Raw genomic sequence first — 23,543 nt, forward strand, 5'->3', positions numbered from 1 at the left:
ATCCCATCATGGACTTGATTGACAGTCTCATTGCAGGGAATAACTACCACCAGCTGCCCAGCCACTCAACCATGCCCAGCTGAGTTGACACACAAACATAACCACCACAATTCCACCCCTTGTCAACTTGGCACCTGTACAGATCTTCAATGGGTGGTATCTGTACAGGTCTCCTCCACTGGGTGGCTCGAGTCCCCTATTTTCTGAATGGCACCCTCACCCCCTTGGCCTGGCAGGCTGCCTTCCTTTCCCTCTTGGGCATGGAAGCCCCACCCCCTCACTCTTGGGCAGCAGCTATGGTTCCATCCTACTGGCCCACATGAATGAGCAGCCCTACACTCCAGAGCCAAGTTGGTGAAGGCCTGGCTCTTTGAAAGCTAGGGGCCTGTGGTAGTTCCACCCCCAAAAGCCATGGACCTACCTTTCAGGCTGAGGCAGCTCTGCTTCTGTTTCCTTGGTCTCTCCGCTTCTGCCATTTAATGCCCAAGGGCAACCCACTCCATGAAACATCTTCCTGCCCCCCAAAAAAGCACTCAGCTCTCTTGCTCCATGGGCCGGCCAACCTGTTATTCCATCTCATGCTGGTTTCTTCCACCAAATAATGCCTGAAGGCAACCCACTCTTCCAGGAAGCCACCTACCCAGTGCTACCCAGCTTTCTACTCTGTGGGCTGATAAGCCTGTTACTGTTTAATGCTGGTCTCTGGGCTCTGCTACTTCTGTCTTTCATGCTCGTCTCTCTGCCGTATCTCTCTGCCAGTGTCTTGCCTCACCCCCTACTGTCTCTCATGCCATATACCGGGGTCTCTCTGCCAGGGTCTTGGGTCAAGGATACACTCTACTCCTGTTTCCACATTTTAGGTATCTGTCAAAACAGCACCCCATTTCCTTGGTACCAAATTCTGTTCTGGTTACCTAGTACTGCTCTGGCAAGAATATACCACAAATGGGATGGCCTTAACAAACAGGAGTTTATTTTCTTACTGTTTGGAGGCTTTAAATCCAAGTTCAAAGTGCCAGGCTCTAGGAGCTGCGTGAAAGCCCCTCAACCTTGGGGTCCAACTCTGCCTCCTGCTCCTGACCCACAGGAGGTAGAGGTCCTTCTTCATTAAGACAGTTGCTGGCTGCTGAGGCTGAGAAGCCCAAAGTTGACAAGTAAAAAGGCACATTTCCGTTGTTACCAAACCACACGGCAGGCCATTAATTCAAGTTTATTTTAAGTCCCAATGTCAGCAGAGCATGGCAGGCTGCTGAACAACAACATGGCTACATGCAAGGTCCAAGTGTGCCGTATGCTGGAGACCATTCCCCAAGGTTTCTGCTTATATACAAGAAGCAGATCACATTCCCTAAGGCAGCTACTCAACTGCTTGTGGTAGATCCTACCATGGAGTTGATTGCTAGTCTCATCATGGGAAATAACTACCACCAGCTGCCCAGCCACTCAGCCAGGCCCAGCCAAGTTGACACACAAACATAACCAAGTTGAACAAGTATGGTGAAAGGATACAACCTTGATGCACTCCCTTTTTGATTTTGAGCCATGCAGTATTCCCTTGTTCTGTTTAAATGACAGCCTCCTGGTCTAAGTACAGGTTCCTTATGAGTACAATCAAGTGTTCTGGAATTCACATTCTTCTCAGTGCTATCCACAATTTGTTATGACCCACACAATTGCATGCTTTTGTATAGTTAATAAAAGATAAGTAAATATATTTCTGGTAGTCTTTGCTTTCAGCTAAGATCAATCTGACATCAGCAATGATGTCATTCCATGTCCTCTTCTGATTCCACCTTGCATTTCTGGAAGCTCTCTGTCAATATACTGCTGCTACCATTTTTGAATTATCTTCAGTAAGATTTTACTTACATGTGATATTAATGATATTGTTCAATAATTTTCACATTCTGTGGAATCACCTTTCTTTGGAATAAATACAAATATGGATTTCTTCCAGTCAGTTTGCCAGATAGCTATCTTCCACATCTCTTGGCATAACTGAGTGAATGCCTCCAGTGCAGCATCCATTTCTTTAAACATCTCAATGGGTATTTTGTCAATTCCTGGAGCCTTGTTTTCACCATTTCCTTCAATGCAGCTTTGACTTCTTCCTTCAATACCATTGGTTCTTGATCATATGCCACATCCTAAAATGGATGAACATCAACCAATTCTTTTTGGTACAGTGACTCTGTGTACTCCTTCCATCTTCTTTTGATGCTTCCTGCATCATTCAATGTTTTGCCCATAGAATCTTTCAGTATTGCAACTTAAGACTTAGCGTTTTTTCCTCAGTTCTTTCAGCTTGAGAAATGCCAAGTGTGTTATTCCCTTTTGGTTTTCTAACTCCAGGTCTTTGCACATTTCATTAAAGTAATTGGCTTTGTCTGCTCGAGCTGCTCTTTGAAATCTTCTGTTCAGCTCTTTTATCTTTTGTGTCCCTACTGAGATTTATTCCCAAGTTTTTTTTGTGTGTGTGTGTGTGTGGGGGGGGGGTGTTGTTGTTGTTGTTATGTGCCATCAAGTCAGACCCAACTCATAGTGACCCTTCTTGGGTTTCGGAGGCAGTATGATGGAAGTAGATTGCCCAAATGATAGAAGCTCTGGTAGCATAGTGCCTAAGGCACTTGACTGCTAACCAGAAGGTTGGCAGTTCAAATCCACCAGCCACTCCTCAGAAGGAAGGGTGGACAATCTACTTCCGTAGTGATACTGCCTCGGAAACCCAAGGAGGGGTCACTAAGGGTCGTGTCTGATTTGATGGCACATAACAACAACAACAATTATAAATGATATTGATTTCCATATTTGCTTGTTTGGAGGATTCCAACTGATTTTTGCATGTTGATCTTGTATCCCACCACCATGCTAAATCTCTCAATAAGTTCTAGTAGTGTTTTTGCTGAGTCTTTGGGTTTTTCAAATATATTCTTGAGATATATGTTTCAGATGGGATATACTGAAGGTTGTACTTCGGCTTTGCAGACTTGTTTTAATTTTCTCTGCTTCAACTTTAACTTTCATATGAGCAATTGATGTTCTCCACAGTTATCCCTTGGCCTTGTTGTGACTGATAGTATTGAGCTTTTCAATCAAACACATTGGTAAAAATCAAGGGTACAGGAATTGATAGAATGTTGATTGAGATGCTTCAATAAACTGATGCAATGCTGAAAGCCTCAGATAATCATTGATAAAGAGTTGAGAGATAGGCACCTGACCAGCCTACTAGAAAAGATCCATATTCAGGATGATTCCAAAGAAAAGTGATCCAATGGAATGCAGAAATTATAAAACAATATCATTATTGTCAAGTGAAAGAAAAATTTTGCTAAAAAAATTAAAAAATAGCTGAAGCAGCTCTTCAACAGGGAGATATAAAAAACAGAGATTTAACAGATTAAACAGGGAGATATAAAAGAAATTCAACTTGACCCTGAGACCAGAAGAGTAGATAGTGCCTGGCTACCACTACTGACAGCTGTAAATGGGATCAAAAGAGGATGTCCAGGATAGAGTGGAAGAAAAATATGGAAAAAAACTGAAAATCATAAAAATGACCAGGCTTACTGCTCTGATAGTGGTTGGTGGAACCCCCAAGACTGTGGCCCTTAGTAGTCCTTCAAGCCTGGAACTAAACTCATCCCAGTGGCTGGATTTTCAGCCAAACAATAGACAGGCTTTATGTTGCAGTGAATTACTTGGTATGGCTTTTCTAGCCATAGTCTTTGTAACTCCCACCATATTACTAGGTACCAAAAGCAAACCAAACTCACTCGTCAAATCAGAACCAACTCATAGCAATGCCTCCTTGGGTTTCTGAGGTGGTGTCTCTAAGGAAGTAGATTGCCCAATGTTCCTTGCAAGGAATGGCTGGTGGGTTTGAACCACCAGTCTTCTGGTTAGCAGTAAAATCCTCAGGCACTGCCACCACTGGAGCTCTCAGTTTACTATGTGGAATCACCAAATAAGGTGAGAAGAATTCTGATGTTGGGATTGGTTAGTTTTTATCACTCTGCCAGGCTTCAAATGAGCCCCTCTAGAAGCAAAGAGGGGATCTCACTGCCACCAAGAGAAAGAAGTGCTGGAGGTGATGTAGAGTGTGTCCTTGGACCCAAGATCCCTGAAGTGGACCTCCTTGACAGAGATGCCCAGCAGAGAGAGACAGATGCACAGCAGAGAGATTGTCACAGTGGAACCAAGAGGCATGAGATAGAGCGGTGGGCTCACCCGGCCCACAGAGAAAGAAAGCTGAGTGCCCTTGGGCAGGATACTTGCTGACAGAGTGAGGTGCACCTAGGTGTACCTATTGGTAGAGCTAAAAGAGCTTGGTAACACTTGCTTGATCAGGGTAGAAGCCAACCAAGAGGACAAGGGCCTCAGAGACATGTCTGAGGGCACAGCAGAGGGGAAACTTTCCTGATTTAGGAATTGTATCCTGAGTGCATTTCTGAATCTGAATTGTAGCCTATTACTTCCATAATAAACTTCCATAATTATGAGTATTGTCTGTGAGTTCTGTGTGGTCATTACAACAAATTATTGAACCCAGTAGAGAAGTAGTGACTGCCATCGGAGAGACTGTTGGTGTCAGAATTGGTAAAAGGCTGGACGATGGTGGCATGTCTGGCCTCAGAGGAATAAGCTTGGGCTGCTGATGGTGATTCTGTCTTCCTTTGGTGAAGTTATAGGAGGTCAGAAGATGCCTCCTCTATGTCCTTTTTGGAGGCTTATATAGTTAACAGTAAAAATAGAGGGTTATGCACTCCTTAGAACAATTGGTCATGTGAGATCAAAAGAGTAGTTTTTACACAAGGATAAAACTCAGAAGGCAGAAAGGGATAGAAAAAAGGACAAATGGAAATGGGAAACTCAAGGAGGATGTGGGAAGAATGATGTTACATTGTGGGAATCATAATCAATGTCATGAAGCAAAATGTGTATGAATTGCTGAATGGAAAATCAGTTTCCTCTGTAAACTTACACTCAAATCACAGTAACAAGTTAAAAGAAGGTATGTGTAAAAAGAGAAAGAGTTTAAAAAAGCAAGCATGTAAGAGATGGAAGAAGAGATGCCAACCCGCATGAAGATTACCCTGGAGCAGAAGTTCAGTAGAGATAAAGGCTCTCCTCCAGAGCTGACAGAGAAAGAAAGCCAACTCCTGGAGCTGGCACTTTGAATTCAGACTTCTCGCCTCCTAAACTATGATAAAATACATTTGTTTGTTAAGGCCACTTATTTGTGGTTATATATATATATATATGTATATATATATATATATAACAGCACTAGATAACTAAAAAACAAAACAAAACAAAACAAAAAAAAAACAAAGAATGGGAATTCCAGAACACTTAATCATGCTCATGAGGAAACTATGTAGGCATCAAGAGGTAGTTATGCAAACAGAAAAAGTGGCTACTGCATCATTTCAAATCCAGAAATGCATTTACCAGGGTTGGAGCTCTGGTAGCATAGTGCCTAAGGCACTTGACTGCTAACCAGAAGGCTGGCAGTTCAAACCCACCAGCCACAAATGTGACCTCGGAAGGAAGGTTGGGCATTCCTACTTCCGTAGTGATACTGCCTCAGAAATCCAAGGAGGGGTCGCTATGAGTCAGGGCCAACTCGGCGGCACATAACAACAACAACAATCCTTTTATTATACTTCTCCAATCTGTATGCTGAACAAAAAAATCTGAGAAGCTGGACTACATGAAGAATGTGGCATCAGGCTAGGAAGAAGACCCCTTAACAACTTGTGAGAGGCAGATAACCCAACCTTGCTTGCAGAAAGCGAAGAGGACTTGAAGTAATTATTGAAGAAATTCAAAGACTAATCCTTCTGTATGTATTATACCACAACATAAAGAAAACAAAAATTTTCACAACTGGGACAATAAACAACATCATGATAAGTGGAGAAAAGTTTGAAGTTGTCAGGGATTTCATTTTACTTGGATCCACAATTGATGCATATGGAAGCAGCATTTAAGAAATCAAATGACTTTTGATTTGGGCAAATCTGCTGTAAAAAGCCTCAAAGTGTTAAAAAGTAAAGGTATCACTTTGAGGACTAAAGTACACCTGACCTAAGCCATGGTATTTTCAATCACCTCTTATGCATTCAAAAGCGGGACAATGAATAAGGCAAACCAAAGAAGAATTGAACCTTTGAATTATAGTGTTGGCAAAGAATGTTGACTATACCAAAAACTTCCAGAAGAATGAACAGATCTGTCTTGGAAGAAGTGTAGCATGAATGCTCTTTATTAGCCAGAATTGCAAAGCTTCATCACACATACTTTGGTCATGTTGTCAGAAATGACCAGTCCCTGGAGAAGGACAACATGCTTGGTAAAGTAAAAGGTCAGCAAAAAAGAGGAAGTCCCTCAATGAGACAGACACAGTGGCTTCAACAACTGGCTTACACACTACAACCATTGTATGGATGGCACAAGACCAGGCAGTGATTAGTTCTGTTGTGCATGGAGTCACTGAAATTATTCAGGACTGATTTGGCAGCACCTCACAACAACAACACATATCAATAAGTGGAAAGTCAAAAAGAAAATCTGATTACCTAAATGTTTTGAGTACTTATGAGTCGGGTCTGACTCGACAGCACATAGCAACCACCACCACATGGGATCATTATAAATTACATAGTAGTATTCAGGCAACAGCAAATGTTTAATTACAGTGACATAACTTCAGGCAAAAGTATCTTAAAAATTAATATTGAATGATTACATTTTATCCAAACAAACAAAAATAAAATTTTATCTTGTCCTTTATACCTTATATATTTATTGGATCTTATTTTTTAAAAGTGTTAAAAAGCAAAGATATGAACAAGATGCACCTGAACCAAGCCATGATATTTTCAATTGGCTCATATGCATGTGAAAGTTGGGCAATGAATAAAGAAGACCACTTACATTATGATGTTGGCAAATAATATGAATTGAATATGCCATGGACTGCCAGAAGAATGAACAAACTGTCTTGGAAAAAGTATAGCCAGAATGCTCCTTAGAAGCATGGAAGCAAGATTTTATCTCACTTAGTTTGGATATGTTATTAGGTGAAACCAACTTCTAGAGAAGGCCATCAAGTTTGGTAAAGCAGAGTGTCAGTGAAAAAGAGGTAAAGACCTTCAGCAAGATGGACTGAGGCAGTGACTGCATCAGTGGACTCATGCCTAACAAGGATTGTATGGATGGCACAGGACTCGATAACATTTTATTCTGTTATACATAGGGTCAGCAAGATTTGGAACCTACTTAAAGGCACCTAATAGTGATGATGATGATGATGATGATGATGATGATGATGATGATGATGATGGTGATGATAATGGCTTAAGAGAATTTCTGGGCACTGCTGAATCATTGCTTCTCATATGGATTGCTCAAATAAATGTGACCTCGGAAGGAAGATTGGGCAATCCTACTTCCGTAGTGATACTGCCTCGGAAACCCAAGGAGGGGTCGCTATGAGTCAGGGCCGACTCGACAGCACATAACAACAACAACAACAACAACAAATGTCATGTACTTGTCTATCTGCATTGTTTCAGCAGTACTACAGACAATCATCTCGAAGAAAAGCCTTATCTGGGGCTACAAAATGGATAATATTTGCTCTTTTAGTTCACTGTAGCATTTGAGATTTCTAGGCAGCCTATTGGGAGCTCTGGTAGCATAGTGCCTAAGGCACTTGACTGCTAACCAGCCACTCCTCAAAAGGAAAGTTGTGCAATCTACTTCCGTAGTGATACCACCTCAGAAACCTAAGGAGGGGTCGCTATGAGTCGACTCCAACTCGAAGGCACATAACAACAACAGGCAGACTATTTATTATTTATTTATTATCCTCCTCAATCTTACCATTGGCAGAGATGGTACATCAGGCCACAGAGAAGATAAAAAGAGACTTGATATTTTGAAAATAGTGATCCTTAATGCATTGTATTCTGCATGATTGATGGTGCCAGCTAGTTTAGAAATTTGTTGATTAATTTTTCTTTAGTTCATACCATTGACTGCTTGTGCTAAAATAGTGCATATCTCAAAGACGGTTTTTAGGATCTTAGGGGATTGAGTATGAAGCTAACATTACTAGGACCCTATGAAAGGATGCAAGGACAGTTCTCTTTCTTTTTGATCATCTCACCTAACTCATTTGTGAGTACTCTCTCTCTGATTCTCAGGAACTTGATATTATCCATTTATTATTAAAAAGTTTTATTTCATTATTTACTTAAAGGTACCAACAGAATGTGTTCGTTGATCTCACTGAGAAGGATAAACAGCTGATTTTATACTTAAAGTATGTGAGTAAGATCACACTGTGAAGGATTCATGGGCTTAATCTATCAAGGTACATTTAAATTCTAAAAGATGATGTTTATTGATCTAAACTAATCTCTATTTGAGTAGTTAGGATAGGGATTTTGAACTTGGGGGTCTATGTGCACTTGTTTTCTAGCCACATTGGCCACTCTCTCATATTTTCTTTGCATGAAGAACAGGAGTCTCTTGCTTAATACTCCACTCCTGAAAGGTTATCACCATTGGCAGCGGATGGAGAGTGCTTTCTCCAAAGATATATAGTTTTCACCAAACTTGAAACTATTCTATTACCTCTTTGAGTTCTAAACCAAAAGAGAGATAAACAAAGGAGCCAACCCTCCTTGGGTTTCACTTAGTTGACTAACTGGAAAAGAAAAATAAGTTTTGTTACTGAGAATACAATTGGAGAAAAATAACTTAGACATATGGCAAAAAGATTTCATATTGTTGTACACAAGAGTTCGGCAGAATTACCCACTCAGTCAGAAGTAGTTTAGAAAACCATAGACTTTACCCACAAGGATAGTTTTTTTTTTTTTTTTTTTTAAATCATTATGCTCTGTTCAGTTGGAGAAATAATCCAACTATATGTTCTCAAAAAGAACACTGATACAAAAGAGAAGGTGGGGAAAGGCCAAGCTACTCATTTGAGATTACTGTTCCCAAATTATCAATCAATTACTTTATTTCAAAAATTGGCTGCATAATTTGAGAGTTCTAGTGCAAAAGGAAAATTAATGACCACTTCAAAAATAATTGGAATTTCAAGTTGGCAATAGAAGAGCATTAAATCAAGTACAGCATCCTTCTAAGTGTGAGCCCTGTGAAACTTTACAATGAAGTTGATCCTACTGACTACTTCTTTGGAGTGGAGAAGAGTTAGTAAGGAAGAAGGCTAAGTAAGGAAGGGGAGGGTATGCAATAATGTTTTATGTTAACTGACACTCACCTACATGGATACACAAATCAAGTGCAAAGGAAGCTCCCCCACATATTTCCAAGCCTCCTATTCTCTTAGCTTAGCCATCAAATCTCTAGCTCATTAAGAGGATCATTATACCCTTCATGGAAGGAGAGCAGCAATCTTATCAGGGAATTCCTTCTCCCACAGTCACATGTCTACCCTCCTAGTACCAGCTACTGCTGCTTTGTTGGTTCTTTTGGTTGCTAATAAGGCATTTACCTAAGAAGGCAATAGGTCAGAATCACATAACTATAAAATCAAGGCCAAGATTACTTGGTACCCAAGGCTGAAACTAATCTCAAGTTTACATATCCAAAATTACGTCTAGCCATTTTTTTTTTTATAACTACAAGAAATTGGGCAATTAAATCAAATTGCATCTTTAAAATATTCAAATAATAAAATATTGTCCATGGGAGAACCTAGGGTAGGTTCTCTAGAGAAGCAAGATCAGCAAAGCATAGAAAACAGATAGATGATATACAGATAGGTAGATAGATAATGAGAGAGAAAGAGACATTTTCCAGAAAGAAATGATTCACACAGTTGTGGAGACTACTTACCTACTTACTCACTGTCATTGAGTCAAATCCAACTCATAGCGACCCTTCCTTGGGTTTCCGAGGCAATATCTCTACAGAAGTAGATTGCCCAACCTTCCTTCTGAAGAGTGGCTGGTGGGTTTGAACCACCAGCCTTCTGGTTAGCAGTCAAATGCTTTAGGTACTATGTCAGTATCCATAAATCAGTCATCAGGCTAGAGGCATCTCCTAACTCACTTGGTTACAGAGGCTTATGAACCCCCAATCAGTAGGTCAGATGACAGATTGTTGGCTCACAGGACTGCAGAAGCTGATGAGTCCCAGAATGAGATCAGAAAACAGGCTGCTGGCTCAAGTCCTAGGAACAGGAGGTTTAGATAATGATGAGTAGAATGCAAGATCCAGAGCAAGGAAGGACCTTTTCAGAGGATCCATCTATATATATTGGATGCAGGTCATACCAAAAAGGAAACACCCCTTATGTCAGAGTAAGGGTGTGACTTGAATAAGGGTGTGACTTGACACTTTTTTGTAAGGCTGTGACTCAAGATATACCCCACATGCATCCTGCATTATTACCATATGTTGTTGTTACATGCTGTAGAGTCAGACCTGACTCATAGAGACCCCTCCTTGGGTTTCCGAGGCAGTACCACTACAGAAGTAGATTGCCCCATCTTCCTTCTGAGGAGTGGCTGGTGGGTTTGAACCGCCAGCCTTCTGGTTAGCAGTCAAGTGCCTTAGGCACTACGCTACCAGAGCTCCCCATTACCATATAGTGGTTAGGATTTAAAACACATAAAATGGAGGTTAGTTACATCAGATCACAAAATGGAGGATAACCATGAAATATTGGGAATCATACCTAGTCAAGTTGACGTAATATAACCATCACACCTGACAATTTGCTTCCATAAAGATTTTAGCCAAGAAAGCCCTATGGGTTAGTTCTATTTTGTCAAATGGTGTCTCTATAAGTTGGTATTAATGTGATGGCATCCAGCTACAAGGACAACTGTCTGATTTCTAGTCTCAGTAATAAGTAAGATAGAAACTAAAAGAAAATAGAATGAATCTCTTAAATCAAAGTAATAACACTGGCTATTTAATAAGTTAATCACTGAGATATTTGAAAAAGGGGAGTGATATCCTTTTGGTAGATAAAAATGGGAATTCAGGTAATACTTAAATTTTAAATAATATGTTTATTAGTTAAAAATTGAATGCATTTGTAGTATCTAACAGTAAAAGTCTTTTTTCATCAACTCATACTTATTTACTTCATCTTCTTTCTGATAATGTATTCTTAGTTGTGTTTCAGGCATTTCTACCCTTGCCCCTCATCTACATTCTTGCTTTGGGGAAGAAAATGAAAATTGCTTCTTTGTGCTTTCACTGTACCCTCTTCCACCTATTGTGGCAGAGCTGAGTCCCAAAGAGCCTGGATCATAATAGAGGAGTCATGGCTCAATGATTCCTCATTCCTGAGGCTCTGTCCAAGATGTAGGTGAGATGTGTTCAGCTGGGACAATGAGTAGATTCACAGTGAATACAGACGCTTCTGCCCTTGACTCTTTTATATGTTACCCAGGGAAATTTGAGAGTAGCTAATGGTGATGGTTGTGCAGAGGTGAATAAGGAGTAACTCGTGTCCTTTGGGTCTTCAGAAGTTAACATGTGTTGTGTGAAACAAAAAATGTAGTTGATAATGTTTTTATTATCTTCAAAAAGAATTCTTTTTCTCTAAGAGAGAAAAATCAATGCATGGAAAATTCTCTCTCTCATGAAATGTTCAGGCCTTTATTTTCCTATTACTCAAATCAATCTCTATAGTTTGTTGTTGTTGTTATGTACCATCAAGTCAGACCCGACTCATAGCAACCCCTCCTTGGGTTTTCAGGGCAGTATCACTATGGAAGTAGATTGCCCAATCTTCCTTCCGAGGAGTGGCTGGTCTAAAGATAAATTATTATTGGTTATAGAGCACTACATTGGGAGCTCTGGTAGCATAGTGCCTAAGGCACTTGACTGCTAACCAGAAGGCTGGCAGTTCAAATCCGCCAGCACTCCTTGGAAGGAAGATGGGGCAATCTACTTCCGTAGTGATACTGCCTCGGTTTCCAAGGAGGGGTCGCTATGAGTCGGGTCTGACTCTACGGCATGTAACAACAACAACATACAGCACTACAGGTGACTGTACATTCTAATTCAAATCCATGTGGTTTTAAACATATTTAATGTGTGACTATGGAACAAATACCAAACCAAAAAAAACCCACTGACATTGAGTCAATTTCAATTCATTGTGATTCTCATTTGGTTTCCAAGCCTGTAAATCTCTATGGAATTGGATTGCTTTGTCTTCCTCCCATGGAGCAGCTGGTGGGTTTGAACCATTGACCTTCTGATTAGCAGACAACTGCATTACCCCCTACATCACTAGAATTCCTTGGAACAAATACAGTGGTTCCAAATTTTTCACTTACAGAATTTTCTGTAAAGCATATTAGGATTCAAAAATTTCCTTCTTTGAAATTTCTTCTTTGTGTTCCTCTGTTTTCTACAGAAAGATACAACAGCAACAATAAGAAACTACATGTAGGAACAATAACTAGATATTGTAATATCGAAACAAATTTATAATCAAACCAAATGTAAATTTAAAATTTCTTTACATAAAGAGATAAAAGTTTTCATCCTTTGATGCTCCCTTTCCTTGGTTTAAGCCTTTCATATATAAATGGCCATGAAGCTCAACAATTCTTCTTTCATGTCACCTTTATTTTTCATTTACCTACTACTATTCAAGGTGAGCAACTCCTCGGAAGGAAGATTGGGCAATCTACTTCCATAGTGATACTGCCTTGGAAACCCAAAGAGGGGTCGCTATGAGTCAGGTCTGACTCGACAGCAAAACAACAACAACATTCAAGGTGAGGCTGTCTTAACATTTTATATGCCCCGGTAAGTCTTGGGCAGTCATCCGTTCCAGACCAGGGCTCCTTTTTCAGTTTTGACTAGGGATGTAAGTTGTTTTTTCCTTGTAGCAGGCTCTGGGATCTAGGCCATGGAATTCTATCACACTTCTCTTGCCTTTGGTAATTGCCAATATGCAATTTATCATATTTGAAGGAGGAAATTCTCCTTCAAACCTCTAGTAGCACCTCTTATGAAGTCCCTATACATAAGCCTCTCTATTCTTTTTGTTTTGGCTAAATGATTATGATAAGTCATAAGAAATAAGATGTAAATAAATTATATAATTTCTGACTCCCTTCTGATAGACTAACTGGAAGATATATGGGGCTTTGTTTCTTTGCTCTTATCTCACAGGACAAAGTTCTCACTCTGGGTTTCCATATTCCACAGTAGTAAGTAAGTAGTAATTTTTTGAAAATTAGCCTCATATCACAGCTTGATGAGGTAATTTAGTCAGGATTTTAGGTGCACTTGGGACTTAAGTGACAATTATATCTCTGAGAACATCCAAATTAGATGCTTTCATAATTGTCCCAAATAAATCCTCTCAAGATTTTCTCACTTCTTACTTTATATTTTCAACCTTATCTCCCACTATTACTCTAAATCAATAGGTTTTGATCTGTGGTAGTTACAGCACTTCAAAGTGTCACAGACCCTGTGGTAGTAAAGGTTGTGTGTCAGCTTGGCTGGACTGTGATTTTGAGTGGCTTGACAGCTGGATGTAGTTATTCTCCATCATGAGATTGGATGTTGTGTAATCAGCTCCATGGTGGAATCTTCTGTGAGCAGTTAACGACTTGAAAGAGAGTTGCCTTTGGGGTGCAGCCTACTTCCAGCATATATAGAAATGATCCTGCATTTGGTTTAGTTTTTATCTTCAGTTCCTGGACTTGAACCAGCAGCTTGCTGTGTTGCCTGCTCATCTTGGGATTGTTCCTGGACTTGAAATCAGTGGCTTGTCATGTTGCTTATTGCCTGCAGAGTCTGTGAGCCAACAATCTGTCATTTTACCTATGGATCTTGGATTCATCAGCCTCAGCAGCCAGCAGCTGCATGAATCAGAAGGAGCCTCCAGCTTACTTCTATGGGCTGGAACAAGAGGCAGAACTGAAGCCCAAGGTTATGGGACCTCTACCCAGCCCCTAGTCAGAATGAAGATGGGGCAATCTACTTCCATAGTGATACTGCCTCAGAAACCCAAAGAGGGGTCACTATGAGTCAGGTCCGACTTGACAGCACATAACAACAACAACCCAGCCCCTAGAGCCGGAACTCTGATCTCAGACTTCTAGCCTAGTCTTCCCCTAGAGCTGATACTTTGAACTTGAATTTCTGGGCATCTCTGTGAGTCAGAATTGACTTGATGGTAGTAGGTTTTTATTTGTTTATTTTTTAACTATAAGGGAATACATTTCTCTTTGTTAAAGCCATCCACTTCTGGTATTTCTGTTATAGCAGCAGTAGAGAACTAAAACAGAGCCCACATAGGACCATAGCACTGCAGGAGAGAGTGAAAGTGTGCAGAAGTAGATGTCAATGTTGGGAAGTTGTTCCTCTCAACATTAGCCTAAGTACCCATGTTTTGTTTTGTTTTTCCCTTGTTTTTCTTCTTCTTCTTTTTTTTTTTTTTTTGTATGTGTTTTATCTAATGGATTTGAATCATGGTATGCCCTCAATCAATCATTGCATCCTTTTCCAGTAAAGTGTCAGTCAATTAAACAAAGAAGTGTATTTATTATCTTACTGAAATTTTCCCTTAAAAGCTCACAAGTCTCTCCTCAATACTCAAAGTAACATTTCTTTCTCTTTTTTTTTTTTTTCCTTTCACAACCACCTTTGACACCAATAACTGTTCTCTCCACAATCAAGACCATCTTCTTTCATTATTTTCAAGACATAGCTCTATCTTTCTGCCAAATTTTGCTCCACTTTTTGCTGGCTTGAACCTCCTACACATGGCAAGATTGTCAGATTACCTAGAAGTAGAGCTGAGATGGAAATTACTCTCCCAGTAGTTTATTAGAAAGTACATCAGGAGAATGAGTGGAGAAAAGCAGAAATAGGCAGGGGCAAATGTTAAGCAAGGATATGACCTGAGCTAGAGTCCAAAGTCACTCTGATCCTGCAGAAAGTTCTGAATCATAAATGGCACCTCTGTGTTTTCTCATTCTCCACACAAGGGGACTGGGCTTTGTAATTCCATGTTTAGCCAACATTCACAGGATTAAGAAGATGGGTACACAAGCTAGTTAAGGGGATCACAGAAGGTCCTAATTGACATCTATTATATATATATATATATATATATATATATATATATATATATATATATATATATATATATATATATATATATATATATATCCTTTGCTATGTTCTTCTCCCTTTGTATTGTCTTAATGATGCACTTTCCCATTCTATGTATATGTCTGCCACATGTATATCATCAATATCTTGTCCTAACCACAGGTCTTCATTTCTTAACTCATTTCATGTTATATGTCCTTCAAAGTACACATTTTCAAAACTAAAATAATTAATAATTATTTTACCTCCCTTAACTGAGTTTGCTGTATTTGTTAATTGTGTGATTATTTTTCCTGTTACTGGAGCTCACAAGATTTTAAACTATCTATCATCTTTCATCTTCTGTCACCAAACTGTTGTGTTTTCTTTTTTCTTTATTCTTCATACACAATTCATTATAAACCCCCAATAATTCTACTATCTTGATGCTTTTTTTTTTGTTTTTATTTTTTTAATTGTGATTTGGGTGAAAGTTTACAGAGCAAATTCGCTTTCCATACAGCAGTTCACATACACTTTGTCTCATGACGTTGACCACAATTTACCACAATGCAACAGCTCCTCTCCCACTCTCTCCTGATATTACCTCTTCCCTGTGTCTAACCCTGCATGCACTCCTGCCCCCTGAGCTGTCTCCCTGTGCATAAACGGCCCCTCTTTCTCCAATGATTGTTCTCTCCAAGGAGTGCATCTACCTCAGGTATATGTTCAGCTCATATGTCTGTCTTTTGTTTGGCTGGAAGCCACAGTTATGGTTCAACTCCAGACCTGAAGGATAGCTAGGGACCATAGTCTCAGTTGTTCCACCAGGCTTTATCAGACCAGTAAACCTACTCCCTCTCTTTTTTTTTTTTTTTCCCAAATAGTTTTTAGTTTTGTTCCACATTGTTCTCCCTCTCTATCCAGGATCTCCTCTATAGATCCCTCTCTGAGTGGTTGACAGTGGTAGCTGGGCACCATCTAGTTCGTCTGGTCTCATAATCGTATAGGCTGAGGATCACATGGTGTACTGGTCACGAGGACAAATTTTTTCCATAGATCTTTGGTTTTCTTCATTCTTCTTTGCTCTGGACAAGAAGAGACATATCATTGCATCTAGATGGCTGTTTGAAAGCCTTTAAGATCCCAGTCACTACTTGCCAAAGTAGAAGGTGGAACAATGTTTTGTGTAGTATATTATGCCAATTGAGCTTGATGTCCCCTGCAACTATGATCTCGATCCTGCAGGTTCAACTACTCAGTCCCTCTGGGTAGCTGGCTGTGATCAAGCAGTGACTACAAACTTGTCCCTTGTCAGCTCTACTATACCCCTGGGAATTCTTATAGAACATACAAAGACACTTGTAGAACCATTGTCTGCCAACCCTATACATGATCTTGGGTACATTTCCTGCTGCATAGACATATGTAATAGTTCAGCCTGTCCAGCCATCTATCCAGCCATATACCAGTGTTTGCCTTCACTAACAACACAGTACTGTATGTGCAAAAGGGTTCATCTTTGTTGTCTGTACCTCCCATGTACCTCTCTATGTCTTCCTCTTCCTATCTTGATGCTTTTTGTCTGTTCACAATATATCTTTACTCTTTATAATGTTTTTTAACCCATTTTCACATTAGCATGTGGAATAATTGTTGAAGGAATGCAATGAATGGTTGGCAATGAGCTTGACTTCTTTGGTTTATTGTTCTCAGTCATACCTCCTTTTCTTTAGTCTTTGAACATGCCTGTGTCAAGCTGACTTCTTTAAGTGAAACTTTCATTTTTTCCTCAGGCCAACTCTTTAGACCTTTCTAACTAATTAAACAAAGCAGCATATGAAAATATTCTTACTAGAGAAGGGCAAAAGTACATTAACATTTTGGAGGCAATACTTATACTTTTGCTTTCTAACCAACTATATTAGGTACAGTATCTAATATATTGTCTTGGAGTAAAGCATTTTTGTCCATGGAATATCAATGAAGGAAATATTTTGGAGCAAACTTTGTGGCATGTTTAAGTTGATCATGAGTTCTTACAAAGCTGGCCCTCATATTCTTTGTATTCCTACTATATAACATTGCCATATTCTTCTTGGCTGTAAATGTCCTGGCATATATAATCATGACAAAAATATCTACTGTAATTTTGTCTTATGTTGGTGTATCTGGACACTTGGCTGAATCTAAAAATTTTATTTATTGTTGTTACTGTGTATTTTTGATGGTAGGACTGTCCTATGAAGTTCCTTCTCCCTAAGTCCCTGCCCACTTCCATGTTGTTGTTGTTGTTGTGTGTCGTCGAGTTGGACTCGACTCATAGAGACCCCTTCTTGGGTTTCCAAGACAGTATCACTATGGAAGGAGATTGCCCCATCTTCCTTCTGAGGAGTGGTTGGTGGGTTTGAATCACCAGCCTTCTGGTTAGCAGTCAAGTGCCTTAGGCACTACACTACCAGAGCTCCTGCCCACTTCCATAGTACTGACTAATTAACTAAAATCAGTCCTCCATTCAAAATAACTGAAGAAGGTAGAATTTTTTTTTTTTTTTACCAGCTTTTTGAAGATACAAATGAATTATAACATAAAGAAAAATAGTCAAGAATTGGGAGAACTCTGAGAAGCCATTAAAAATTACTTTTAATTTTGGGATATTTTCCCAGTCTAAATAAGCAGCTCCACATCCAGATTGTCCCTTTGATGGTCTCGTGGATCCCAGGTGACAATAGTTAAAGCCCAGATTCTGCCACCCATGGTGACACTTGTCTCCAGTTAAAGTTGAGTTCCCAAAAAGCATCACTTTCAAGGAAAAGTATGCAAGATGTAAATGAAATGTTACAGGGACTCAATAGCCAGAATTTCATCATTTAGGATCAAGGAAACCCAAGTTCCTCAGCCAACATAAAAAAGCAAAGAAAAAAAAAAAAATCTGAACAAAGTTATCATTGTCTCAGATATCAAAATTGTCTACAAAATAATTTAGTAAATAAAATTCTACCACACAGATAAAGATATCCAAGCAAGAAATAAAACTTTAAAAATAAGACACAACAAAAACAGACTCACAAAACTATGAGATGTTGGAACCATAAAATATAGACAGTTGCAGTGAATTGCTTGATGTGGCCCTTCTAGCCATTGTCCTCCATTCTGTGATGTTTTGTAAATCTCATTATCCATGCCTGTTTGGGGTGGTGTGGTAGTTAAGGTCAGGTATCAACTTAGCTGGGCACCTGGTAGTAGTCATTCCCTATAATGACTGGCAATCAACTCTGTGATGGGATTTAGGTTAATTCTGTTGGGGCAACACAGGTGGAATGTATCTTGAGTCCTGCCTTGCTGGAGGGTATAATTCAAATCACCACCTTAGCTTCCCTGAGAGTATACCTAGGAATCTCCTGGGAAGATTCATTCTCCTCTTGCTCTGGCTTTGTGTCTTGGATCATCCTCATCTCACCCCTGGATTTGGAACAGAGCCGTCATCTGATCTGCTGATCGAGGTTCATCAAACCCCGAGAATTGGGAGCATCCACCAGACCTACTCACGGACCCGGGACTCGTCAGCCTGCCAGCCTCCACCACTACTATGTCAGATGAACCCTTGGGTGTCTGTGAGTTCTGTGAGGGTTACAGCGAAATACAGAACCCTAAGATAGGGGAAATTACTGGGAGGAGGAGGAGGAGGAGGAGGAAGAGGAGGAGTTAATGTCTGAAATGATGGAGTGGCATGGTAGTTTGGACATTTGGGACATCTTTAACCTACGCCTCATGGGGACCGCCCTCGTGCTGATCTTTCTAAGAGAAATTGTTCAAGCAATAGTAAAACAAATACTCTTATCATGATTTTTTAAAATAAAGGGAATGATTGAATAATTTGACAGGAAACTAGAAGTATGAAAAGTGGCATATCAGATTCAAGAAGAAAGCAAATGAAAACTGTACAAATAAAAGCTGTCATAACAGAATTTAATAATTCAGTTTATGGGTTTAAGAGCAAATTAGATCTAGTTGAAGAGAGATTAGTGAACTGGAAATAGATAAGAAGAAACTGTTCAAAAGAATTGTAGAGTAACACAAGGATGAAATATACAAGAGGGATAAGCGGCTTGGGGATCCAGAGAGAAAATGTAATATTTAATGATCTGAATGCTGGAAAGGGAGAGAAGAGATAATAGGATACAGGTAATATTGAATAAGAATATAACTAAAAACATGTCAAAACAGGTAAAAGTGCCCATCCTCAGATTTTTAAAGCCCAATGAATCACAGGTAGGAAAAATAAAAAAGAATTCATCCCTTGCACACATCATAGTTACTCCTCAGAAAAACAAGGAAAACAATTTTAAAGCAGTCCAAGAAAATCATATTTAAAGACACAATAATTAAAATGACAGTTTACTTCTTGAGTATAACTAGGGGAACCAGGAATGCTGTTTATAATGTGCTAGAAGAAATACGAGTTTTAAAACTGGAATTTTATACGAAATGGATACATCAAAAACAAGTGAAAAATAAAACATTTTCAAATAAACAAGAGCCACAACCACCATCACCAGCAATAAATAACAATAAAACAAAGTTATACACTAGCAGATTGCACTCAAGATTTCAAAGGCCATATAGAAAGAAAATGATCCCAGAAGAAATGTCAGAGATGTGAGAAAGAAAATTGTAAAAGTGATGTTAAATCTAATGAGAAATGGCAGGATAAAGCAGTAATAATTATTTTTTGTAGGGTTTAATACAATATATTTCTGGTTTAATAACACTAAAATTGTTGTTGTTGTTATTTGCCGTCGAGTCGGCCCCGACTCATAGCGACCCCTCCTTGGCTTTCCGAGGCAGTATCACTATGGAAGTAGGATTGCCCAAACTTCCTTCTGAGGAGAGGCTGGTGGGTTTGAACCGCCAGCCTTCTGGTTAGCAGTCAAGTGCCTTAGGCACTATGCTACCAGAGCTCCCAACGCTAAAATAGCTGACAACAATGTCTTATAAATTCAAAGTTGAGTAAATGGCTTTAAGATATTCCAAAGTCCTTGCATTGTCCTGAATAAGAGTAAAGTTGTTGAAAAATACTAGATTTTGATAGGAGTTTATGTTTTAATTTAGACGATAAGCAATAGCACAGATATTGTTGTTTTCCTAAGCCATATTACATTGGCTCACTTAAATGTGCCTGTTGGTATAGTAAACTGTCCAATATGGTGACAGCTTAACATTGTAAGTCCCCACAACTTTCTTCCTTTCTATCTGAAGGACTTGTGTGACACCTTCAGAACTGACTCCACTACAAATAGGCATAATCTATTTTGTGAAAGGAAGATACCTGCTGTAGAGACACCTCTTCACTATTGGAGATAGAATTAGGTTTTAAAAAATGTCCTGACCGCTTCATCCTAATGACCCTGAGGTGCGTTCCTTATCAGATCTCAGAGAGCTCGCAGCAGTATTGACCCCCCAGGTGTCCACAGTAGTACCTCACCCATTAATATACCCTTTATTGGTTTCTTTGCCTTCTGTGTTTCACATCCCATTACTCTTCCAGTACTTCATGGTATTTCTTCCAGGTATACTTGTGGTTTCCAAGTCTATAATTTAAGGTGTGATTTTAGGAAGGCACAAATTTAGACAATTATACCAGTGGGGGCCCCTAGAAAGCAGACTTTTAAGAGGTAATACTGGTGTTGGATTACTTGCCCATCAGATGACAAGGAGTTGATTGCTGGTGATAAATAGGTATTAATAATATTTCATGTATTACAGTAAATTTTTCTAGTAATATGTCAGACAGTGTTTCACTGTTATTCATAAGCTTTTTTTTGGTCAATCCTTTGAAAACTGGATGGCCCCTTCCTTCTTCTGATGTCCTTCTGATATCCTTCCCCTGGGAAGGATATCAAGGTTGGTAAAGGGGAGGGTCAACGAAAAAAGGGAAGGCCCTGATGAGATGGACTGACACAGTGGCAGCAATGTTTCAGGTATAGCAAGGATTGTGAGGCTGGCACAGGACCAAGCAATGTTTTTTCTGTTACACACAGGGTTGCTAGGAGTCAGAGCTGACTGGAGGGCACCCAACAGCAATAACAACAACATAGTATCCTGATTCCTTAAACTATTACCGTCATGGATTGGGATAAAGAACAAAGGAAGGGGAAAGGCCTGTCTTAATAGCTCCAGAGCCAGACAGATAAGGGGACAAAGGTAACTGTAAATAACTAGACTTGAATGGTTTTTGTTAACTGACCTATATGCCTTGAAGAAGTCAGGCTCAGATCTGCTGTGAAATGTAGAAGGTTTCCAGGAAAGCATTTGAGGAAACCCTATCATTGCATCCAGAGCCCTGAATGTACTGAAAGTTATTCCTACAAATTAGCAACAGGATGGCAGAGCTACAAAAGAGGTTGAATATACCACCCTAGCAGGAATCATGCTTAAGTCAGGATTCTAATAAATAATGAGTAGGAGTTAAGATCTGACTGGGAGGAAGTGGGGGATATCTTTGAAAACCTTGATCCCCTTGATATCTATGAATTCTTCAGATTACCAGAAGAAGTAGTCTTTTCTTAATTATCTTATCTCAGAGGTCTATACCCGTTGTCGTCTAGCTGATTCTGACCTATAGTGACCCTATAGGTCAGAGGGACCTATAGGGTCCCAAGGCCCTAATATTATGGAAGCAGACTAGTAGATCTTTCTCCCATGGAGCAGCTGGCAGGTTTGAACCATCAAACTTTGGTTAGTGGCTGAGCACTTAACTGCTGCACCACAAGGGTTCCTTCTATCAGAAGCAGAGTAGATGCAATTATTGTAATGGCAACAAGGTAAGAATGGCCTTGATCAATAGAGATCAATGACGAGTAGACCAGAGAATTTCTAGAAAATAGATAAATGAGCAGCAAACAAGTTATTTCCTGACTCATATAATCAAAATGATTCTGAGAAGAGTACTAAAACAGTTTCCTAGTCTGCCACTCTTAATTACTCTTACCCAGCTTTACTGTTTCTCTTCGCCTTCTTGTAAACTATGTAATTCTCCTTTTTTTATCATGGTCCTTTCCTTATTTATTTTCCTCCACTAGAATTCCACAAAGCAAATTTTTGTTGTTGTTGCAATTACTGTTTATTTTATGCACTGATATATCCTAAGCAGCTAGGATAATTACTTGCACATTGTGTTGTTAGGTGCTATCAAGTTGGTTCCAACTTCTAGCTAGCCTATGTACAGCAAAATGATACACTGTCCCATACTGTGCCATCCTCACAGTCCTGGCCATGTTTGAACCATTTTTGCAGCCAGTGTGTCAATTCATCTCATTGAGGGTCTTCCTCTTTTTCATTGACTCTCTACTTTACCAAGCATGATATTCTTCTGAGAGCATGATCAAAGTATGAGATATGAAGTCAGGCCATTCTATCCTCTAAGGAGCATTCCCTGAAGTACCTCTTCCAAGACAGATTCATTTGTTCTTCTGCAGTGGATGGTATTTTCAATATTCTTTGTCAACACCACAACTCAAATGCATTGATTCTTCTGCAGACTTCCTTGTACATTGTCCAGCTCTCACATGCATGCAAGGGTTTTGAAAATACCATGGCTTGGGTCATGCACATCTACCTCAGTCTTCAAAGTAAAATCTCTACTCTTTAACACTTTAAAGAAGTCTTTTGTAGCATATTTTCCCAGTGCAAGACATTGCTTGGTTTCTTGGCTGCTGCTTCCATAGGCATTGATTGTGGATCCAAGTAAAGTGAATCTTTGACAACTTCAATCTTTTCTCCATTTATCATGATGTTGTTTATTCACCCAGATCTGAGGATTTGTGTTCTTTATGTTGAGATGTAATCCATATTGAAGGCTGTAGTCTTTGATCTTCATCAGCAAGTCCTTCAAGCTCTCTTCACTTTCTGCAAGCAATCTTGAGTCATTGCATATTGCAGGTTGTTAGTGAGACTTCCTCAAATCCTGATGCCTCATTCTTCTTCATATACAGTCTAGCTTCTCAGATTATTTGCTCAGTGAACAGATTGAGTAAGTATGGTGAAAAGATACAACTCTGATGCATATCTTTGCTGATTTTAAACCCTGTAGTATCCCCTTGTTCCATTCTAATGACTAACTCTTAGTCTATTGTGCACAATTAAGTGTTCTGGAATTCCCATTCTTTGCAATATTACCCATAACTTGTTATGATTCACACAGTCAAAAGCCTTCTCATAGGCAATAAAACACAGATAAACATCTTTCTGATATTCTTTGCTTTCAACCAAGATCCATCAGCAATGATATCTCTTGTTCCACATCCTCTTATGAATCCAGCTAGAATTTCAGACAGTTCTCTGTCAATATACTGCTGCAACTGTTTTTTAATTATCTTCAGAAAAAAAAAAAAAAAAAATTTCCTTGAAGG

The sequence above is a fragment of the Orycteropus afer genome, unplaced genomic scaffold (genome assembly GCF_000298275.1).
Source record: "Orycteropus afer afer isolate SDZICR_OR568_19922 unplaced genomic scaffold, OryAfe1.0 scaffold00105, whole genome shotgun sequence".
NCBI lineage: Eukaryota > Metazoa > Chordata > Mammalia > Tubulidentata > Orycteropodidae > Orycteropus > Orycteropus afer.